This window comes from Taudactylus pleione, unplaced genomic scaffold (genome assembly GCF_031769625.1).
Source record: "Taudactylus pleione unplaced genomic scaffold, aTauple2 ptg000507l, whole genome shotgun sequence".
NCBI lineage: Eukaryota > Metazoa > Chordata > Amphibia > Anura > Myobatrachidae > Taudactylus > Taudactylus pleione.
This window is the reverse complement of record NW_028284909.1, coordinates 58,639-66,542: the sequence shown is the minus strand read 5'-3', so window position 1 is coordinate 66,542 and position 7,904 is coordinate 58,639. Positions and strand designations below refer to the sequence as shown.

At 47.2% G+C, this 7,904-nt stretch overlaps 1 pseudogene; it reads left to right on the top strand.

Annotated features, from left to right (window-relative positions):
* The first annotated feature begins 1,653 nt into the window (after positions 1–1,653).
* LOC148501653 (U2 spliceosomal RNA) lies at positions 1,654–1,807 on the top strand (annotated as a pseudogene).
* The last annotated feature ends 6,097 nt before the right edge of the window (positions 1,808–7,904 follow it).

The following is a 7,904-nucleotide window of genomic DNA, read 5'->3' as shown; positions in this document are numbered from 1 at the left end:
GGTCGAGACCATCGGGCTTACGACGAGACCCTTGTGGTAGGGTCTCGTCCATCGCAAGCTCCAGTGAGCTTCCGGCTCTAATAGAGCCGGAAGCTCAGTACTGAGGCCGCCCCCAAACGCCTCCGTTTGGCCAGCCACCCCCCTGCCCGCCTCCAAAACGGGGCGAGCTGTCCGTCACAATCGACAGCCACCCCGTTTTGGTGCGAGACCTGTAGCGACGGAGCACCAGTCGCTGGCCGGGTCTCGTGCATGCGCAGTGGGGGAGCATCGACTCGTTTGCGAGTGCTGTGCACTCGCGAGCGGATCTGACTCAGGCCCTCTGCTCTAAAGGATAGACAGTGTTATTGCAATGTTTAATTAATACTTCATCCCTGTTACTTGTTTTTTTTTTTTTTTTAACGGAGCCACTAAATTCTGAGAGATGCGGAATCACTTTATAATAAAAACATTGATGCTATAATATAGGTGCAAACTCCTGTCATTTATATATGCATAAAGAGTGAACTCTGATGTCATCACTTGGGTTTTTTTTTTTTTTTAAATTGTGTATTAAAAGACTAAAGCCTCACTTAGAAATCACTGCAGATTATATGAAAGCACTTAGCCTGCAGCCTGTATGTGGTCATGGAACTTCTAATATCATTATAATTTACCGCATAGGACACATTATAACATTTGTAAAAAGATTCTGTCATTTAAATAAACAAATCCCTTATTTGTATATTAATATAAACTTTTTTTTTTTTTAGCTCATATTCTTTTACACAAAAGATCTGTCATTTCCTAACAATGTCTCTCTGTGTGTAGCTAAATGGATTCACTCTGATCATATTGTGTAAAAACAAACAGGATGGAAGTGGTTTATTTGTACTACAACAGGAAATTATCACTGGGTGTTTTGTTAGTTCATTATTTGCTTTGTGTTCTAATTATCCAGGGAGATTTTATTTTGGAAATGTGAAATTGGGATCCTCTCAGTGATCCGTCCAAACTCTGCCCAGAAATGACTAGTTTTTGATAAAGCTCCACACATTTTCAGATAACCTCTGTCCCTTTTGATGTCTGAAGATCAGACTGTCCCACTGAGACCAGAACAGCTGGGAGCTATGTCTAGTGGAGGTAGCCATTTTGCGGCTTGAACCAAAATGGCAGCATAGAATCGAATAGCAAAAAACCTACAGGTCCATATGGTCTGCTGTGTGGTTTTTTTTGGGGGGTGAGGGATATTTTATTGTATTTTCTTCTTCCTCCACTAGGGGGCACAGGGATTACACTGTGGCAGTGGTTCCCAAACTGTGCACCGTGGCACCCTGGGGTGCCTCAGGACACTTGCAGAGGTGCCTCAGGTTTATGGTCCAACACCAAATAAAATTATTTATGGTCAATGTAATGTAAATATGTGGACAAACAGAAGCGCAAACCTGTCCACCACCACATAACTACACCGAATGATGACAGGTACAGTAAGCACAATTTACTTCACTTAACTAGTTTTACATTTTCTTCTGAGCTTTTGGCTTAGGGGTGCCGTGAAAACAATGCTGATACTCTAGGGCGCTGAGATTCAAAAAAGTTTGGGAACCACTGCACTGGGGCATAGCCTGGAGAGGAGAGTCTGGGTACCAAATACTTAATTGAAAATTCCCACAAGCCCAGGCTTCTCGGCCTTTTGGCTAGGATCAAGTGTAGTATCTGGGGGCCATATATTAAATGGAATTTTAGAACAGGGAGATGGAAGAAGAGCTTGCTCTGTCCACTCCACGTATTGACCTGGCATTGCAGTACTACCAGGATCGGTGCAGGTCTCCTCCCCCAATGGAGGTTAGCTCTTCCTTGTTCGGGGGATATACTTTTTGGACCTGAATTTAGACAAAATTGTGTCTACACTGGTGGCATCTAAGTCTGCTTTCTTGCCTTCAGTGGCTCCGCCCAGATCTGAGACATTTGCTTCTTATTCCTTTTGTCCGCAGGGCAGAGCCAGAGGTCAGCCGTTTTCCAGAAGCCAAGGTTCTTCCTCCAAGAGTGCCAAGCAGGGGCGTTTTAAGAGAGGAGGGGGCCTGTGTTCATTCACCGTCTGGGGCCCCCTCCACTCTCCCTGGCGGCTGGCAGCAGACTTTACACGTCTGAACGCCGACCGCGGCATCAGTAGACTTTGGGCACTAGAGTGTGCCCAGAGTCTACTGTGCATGCGCAGTTTGCCGGGGTAATGGCGCAGCCGCCATTTTCCTGGCGATTTCTTCACTGTGCATGCGCAAAACGCTGGAAAAATGGCTGCGACTGCCATTTTCTGGTGTTTTATGCAGGGCTGAGACACCTGATGCGGGACCTCGGAGAAGTAAGTATTAGATAATATGGGTGCACCCATTATAGATAGGCGCCAAGCTCTGAGGTAAGCAACCTTGGTCCAGTCGTCGTGATGCCAATTCAGTGCACAAACCTGACGCATGACGGGGTGGGCCTCCACTCTTTGGCTGTGTGGATGCAGACCACAAGAGATTCCTGTGTCAGAGGCGTCGCTATCACCTTTTTTCCCCTTTTCGTGTGATGCCCTGGGGATGATCCTTGGCTGGAATTTTTTGGGGTGCCTTGCTTCTCGGAACCCCTTAATGTTAGGGACACTGGTATAGAGGAGCCTTGACATCGGCCCAGTGCTTATTCATATATTTGCAAATGTATGTAAACCAATACCTCTGAATTTCTATTATCATGTAGGATTCAAGTATTTTTGATTTATCTGAAGTGTGCTGGGGGGCAATTTTCTTTTTTCTGTGTTCAGAGGCGTCGTGTCCCAGGACTATATTATTTATTTTCAGAAGTAACCGCCAACCTGTTTTTTCTCCACAGGTCTTCCCGCAAAGCTAGGAAAGGCAGTAGCTCAGGAGGAGTCTATTGTTCCCTCCTGGCCTGCAAAGTAATCATTCCCGTCCCTCCGTCGCTGAGAGGGCTAGGTTTCTGTGCCAATCTTTTTCTGGTCCAAAAGCTAGACTGCTCATTTCGGCCCAATCTCAACTTAAAGCACCTGAACAGGTTCCTCCGGATACCCAGATTCTGCATGGAGTACCTGCGTTCCATTCTGACTCCGGAGCCGGGGGACTTTATGGCGTTGTTGGATAACCAGGATGCCTATTAACATATTCCCATCCGTGCCAGCTTCCAACGATTCCTCAGGTTTGCGGTATGGATCAGACACCAGTTTCAGGCTTTACCCTTTGGCCTCTCATGTGTTCACGAAGGTCATGGCAGGGCACCTTTGTAGCAGGGGCATCCACATCTTAACTTTCCTCGATGACCTGCTTCTCCTGGCCCAGTTTCCGATAATTCTCAGGGATCACATCCACCTGACTGTGGAATTGCTGCAGTGACACAGGTGGATTATCAATTGGCAGAAATCCACCTTGACTCCTCAGGAGATGCTCCACTTGGGAGCATTGTTATGGTGGCCATACACAGTGAGATTCAAAAGTTGGTAAGATAAGTTGTACGATTTCCCTTGAAATTATCCCTTAAGATACTGGGCGATTTGTTTTGAAAATGCAACGATTTCACATAAGGCTGCAAATCATACACGATAGGTTGAGGTCTCTCTGCAAAACCATCTGATCTGCGATCCAACTAGATGACGGCAGAGATGTGCATCGAGGCCGCAGAAGACCCAAAATACAACTATTTTCATAAGATTGGTCTGTCCAACCTGTAAAAACTGCCCAAATCGTGTGATCAATTCTGTGTATGGCCAGCATTAGACTCCAGGACTAAGCAAGTCTTGCTCAAAGTATACAAGATATTGAGCCTTCCTGGGCCACCATTGGGTGTCCATACACTCCTGTATGCAGACCCTGGGGTCTCTGGTCTCCGACATTGTGGAGTACAGACAGTTCCACTCCCAGCTTCTCCAGCTGGTCAGTCTGGCACGATGGAACAGAATCAACAGAATCTCAGGGTTCAGACATTGAGAGGCTGACTTTCATTATTTCCCATGAAGTTTGACTCTTCCTCCTGTGGTGGCTCCACCTGGACAAGGGCCGTCCCTTTGGCATCCAGAACTGGGTCTTACCACAGATGCAAGTCTTTTGGGGGTGGGATGGTGGTAACGTGTCAAAAAATCTTCCAGGGTCGATGCACATTTCCAGAAAGCCAGCTGTCCATAAATGTCCTGGAGCTCCGGGCTGTCTACAAGACTACTGATTCAGAGCCGCTCGCTGCTGGCAGGCGCTCGCTCTGATTTTTTTTTTTTGTCTCCGGCCGCCCACAGCTTTGTGCGAGCGGGCTGGAGACCGTTGCAATTATGACGACCATCAGGCTTGCGACGAGACCCAGGGGTAGGGTCTATCTGCCGCAAGCCCGAGGGGACTTCCTGCTCTAATAGATGCCCTCCTACAAATGCCAGGCGTTCCTAAGGGAACACCTGCGTTTGTCCGGCCACCCCCCCCTACCTGCCCACATAACGGGGCGAGCTGTCAATCAACATCGACAGTCGCCCCGTCTTGTTGCGAGCCCCGTAGCGACTGAACTTCAGTCGCTCAGCGGGGCTCGCGCACGCTGGACGCGGCGCGTGCGCAGTGGGCAACCATCATGCCGCTTGCGAGCGTCTTTTCTCCAGGGACGTCCTTTTAGGGTACGATCAGAAAACGCGACCATGGTCGTCTGCATAACCATCAGGGCGGCACTCGCAGCAGCGGTGCCATGAAGAAGGTCGGCTGCTTTCTCTGTTGGGTGTAGCGTCATCTTCCAGCTCTGTCCATGGTCTTCATCCCTGGAGTTCAAAAACAGACAAATCTCAGGTGCACAACTCCAAATTATTACTAATATATAAATGCAATAGAATTTTGCAATCAATAGAGGTTTTTAGCATAATCTTGGCCAAGGTTATGGGCCTACCCACCACATCCAGGTAACCTCTTTAGGATAGGTCCCTAACATACTAGGATTCAAATCCAGAGCGCAGGACACCCCCAAACTGGCCCAGCTAAGCCACCCCAGGGCACCGCCATAGTAAGAAAAGTGCAGTGTAAAAGAGATAGTTAAGAGCAGCCACAGCTGCATATAAAGAATGAAAATAAAAAAGTGAGGTACATGTATAATAAACAAACAGTGAAGGGTTAAAATGTGTTATAAAAGAAAAATGTGTTATAATGCGGTGCCCTGAAACAGATCAACCAAGGCAATCCAGGGGGACCCACGCCCCAAAAATGAACCAAAGTTGCACTACAGTATATAAAACTTGTAGGACTTACCTAGAATTTTATATACTCTGGGGGGGTCCTGGGCTGGACGTAGTTTTGGGGTGCTCTGCACCCCGGACGTGAACCGTTTAGTGTAGGGACTGCTAGTGACAGAGAAGCCTTGACGAGGCCTAGCAGCATCCCATGTATTTGCAAATGCATGCAACTAATATCTCTGAAATTCTATTACCATATAGTGTTCATATATTGTTGCTAGTATAATTCAGTGTGCTGAGGAACAATAGGGGGTTAAACCCCCCTCTCTTTTCTACTTGGTATGACCCCTCCCTTTCATGCACCTGAAAAAAGTACTACCTGATTGATTGAGCAGCTGCCATTTTTTGTTTGTGGTTATGAGATGCATGAATGAGCCAGCATTAGCAGGGCATGTAGTGCTAGTTGGAGTTCCCAGGGGTGACTCCCAGGTAAGCTGGCTCTCAATTCGGATGCATTTATGTATGTGCCTTTATCATGAGGCCTTACATTTGCCAAAAATATATATGTGCCTTTATTATGAGGCTTTAATTGGCATACATTACATTTGGGGTGAGCGTTTGGGCGTAGGGCCGCCGAGGCTGCTCTGGCTGGGCCTCCTAAGGGCATCACCACTTAATACACATAGTTACTTTTCACATCACCTTTTATGTTTGTTTATTATTCATGTAATTTTTCACATATATTTTTACCCCTTAACACTTAGTAATTATTTGCACAATACTATACTTTACACTGCACTGTCACTCTTTTTCCATTTTTCGTGTGATGCCCTGGGGGGGTCCTGGGCTGGACGTAGTTTTGGGGTGCTCTGCACCCCGGACGTGAACCGTTTAGTGTAGGGACTGCTAGTGACAGAGAAGCCTTGACGAGGCCTAGCAGCCTCCCATGTATTTGCAAATGCATGCAACTAATATCTCTGAAATTCTATTACCATATAGTGTTCATATATTGTAAATAAGTTTTCGGTCACTGTCACTCCAAAGGGCAGGCGCGCACGGAGCAGGGGTTTCTGAGTACCCAGAAACCCCCCTGATCACCAAGTGTAGTGCAGACCGCAGTAAGAGCGGTCCGCAATACACACTAACATAAACACTAACAAACACACCGCCGCCGGCCCGGCACGGATAGTACACTCGTACTACCCAGCGGCGGTGTGTTTATTTTAGCAACCAATGAGAGTCAGACAGACTCTCACTGGCTGCTGCATCCATGTATCGAGCCGACTGGAGCTCACTCATGAGCTCTGCCTTCTGACTCCCTCCGCAGCGGGTGGGGGGGGCCCTCTCCCATAATGCATATACACTAAATAGGGGGGTGGTCGCTACTGGGGGCACTGTATAGAGGGGGTGGCCGCTACTGGAGGCACTGAATAGGGGAATGGCCCATTCTGGGGGCACTGTATATGAGGACTACTACTTGGGACACTATATAAGGGGGACTAATACTGTGGGGACTACTACTGTGGGCACTACATAAGGGACTCTCCTGGGGGGACTACTACTGGGGGCACTAAATAAAGGGCACTGCATAGGGGGGACTACTACGGGGGGCACTATATAAGGGGCACTGCAAAGGGGGGACTACTGGGGGCACTATATAACTGGCATATAATGGGGGCTACTACTGGGGGCACTACATAATGGGGACTACTACTGGGGGCACTATATAAGGGGCACTGCAAAGGGAGACTACTACTGGGGCACTGTATAAGGGGCACTACTGGTGGTACTGCATAGAGGGGACTACTACTGGGGGCACTATATAAGAGGCACTGCATAGGGGGGACTACTACTAGGGGCACTACTGGGGCACTGCAAAGGGGAAACTACTACTGGGGGCACTATATAAGGGGCACTGCATAGGGGGTACTACTGGGGCCACTTCTTAAGGGGGACTACAAATGGGGGACCACTACTGGGGGGGAGAGGGGTCTTTAATAAATCAGGCTGGCTGTAATTATTTGCCTGCTGCATTCATGTTTTTTAGGTGATGTGTGTGTATGTGTGTACCCCGTCATAGGCTGAGTGGTATATTTTACTGTAGTGGTCCTAAATCCTGTGTAAGCTGTTTCTATCTATCTATCTATCTATCTATCTATCTATCTATCTATCTATCTATCTATCTATCTATCTATCTGTCTGTCTGTCTGTCTGTCTGTCTGTCTATCTATTTGTGGCTAGATGTCTTTTCTTTGGTTCAGTAACCAAGGATTTGGAAACCCCCCCTTTCAAAATCCTGCGTTTGCCACTGAAGTGTGTCCTCATGTTCAAGGAATCCCCTTCAATTTTTAATTAGACGCCTTGATAAAAATAAGCTACATCCGCTGATCAGACATTTTTATTGCAGAGTAAAAAAAATAAATCACTAGATTTGTTTGAAATTGTTTCCAAATAGCAAATCCATGCCTTGTATTTTATATCTTCTAATAGTCCAAATTTTTGTTTCAAGGAAACTCCATACATTTTCCCGCGAATCCCAGGCCTGTAATTACAAAGCTTAATACTTTAACCACATTTGCCAGTCCCCAGTCACCTGGATTATAGCTGACAGCAGTGATTGGTTACACTCATGGCTGTAAAAAAGGGTGCATGACCGGTGCTGCCACCCAGGGTCAAGAGCATGGGGGTGGCACGGTTGGCACCCTTTTTCAGGTTGTTGGAAATGCAACCCGCATCTTATAAAGGT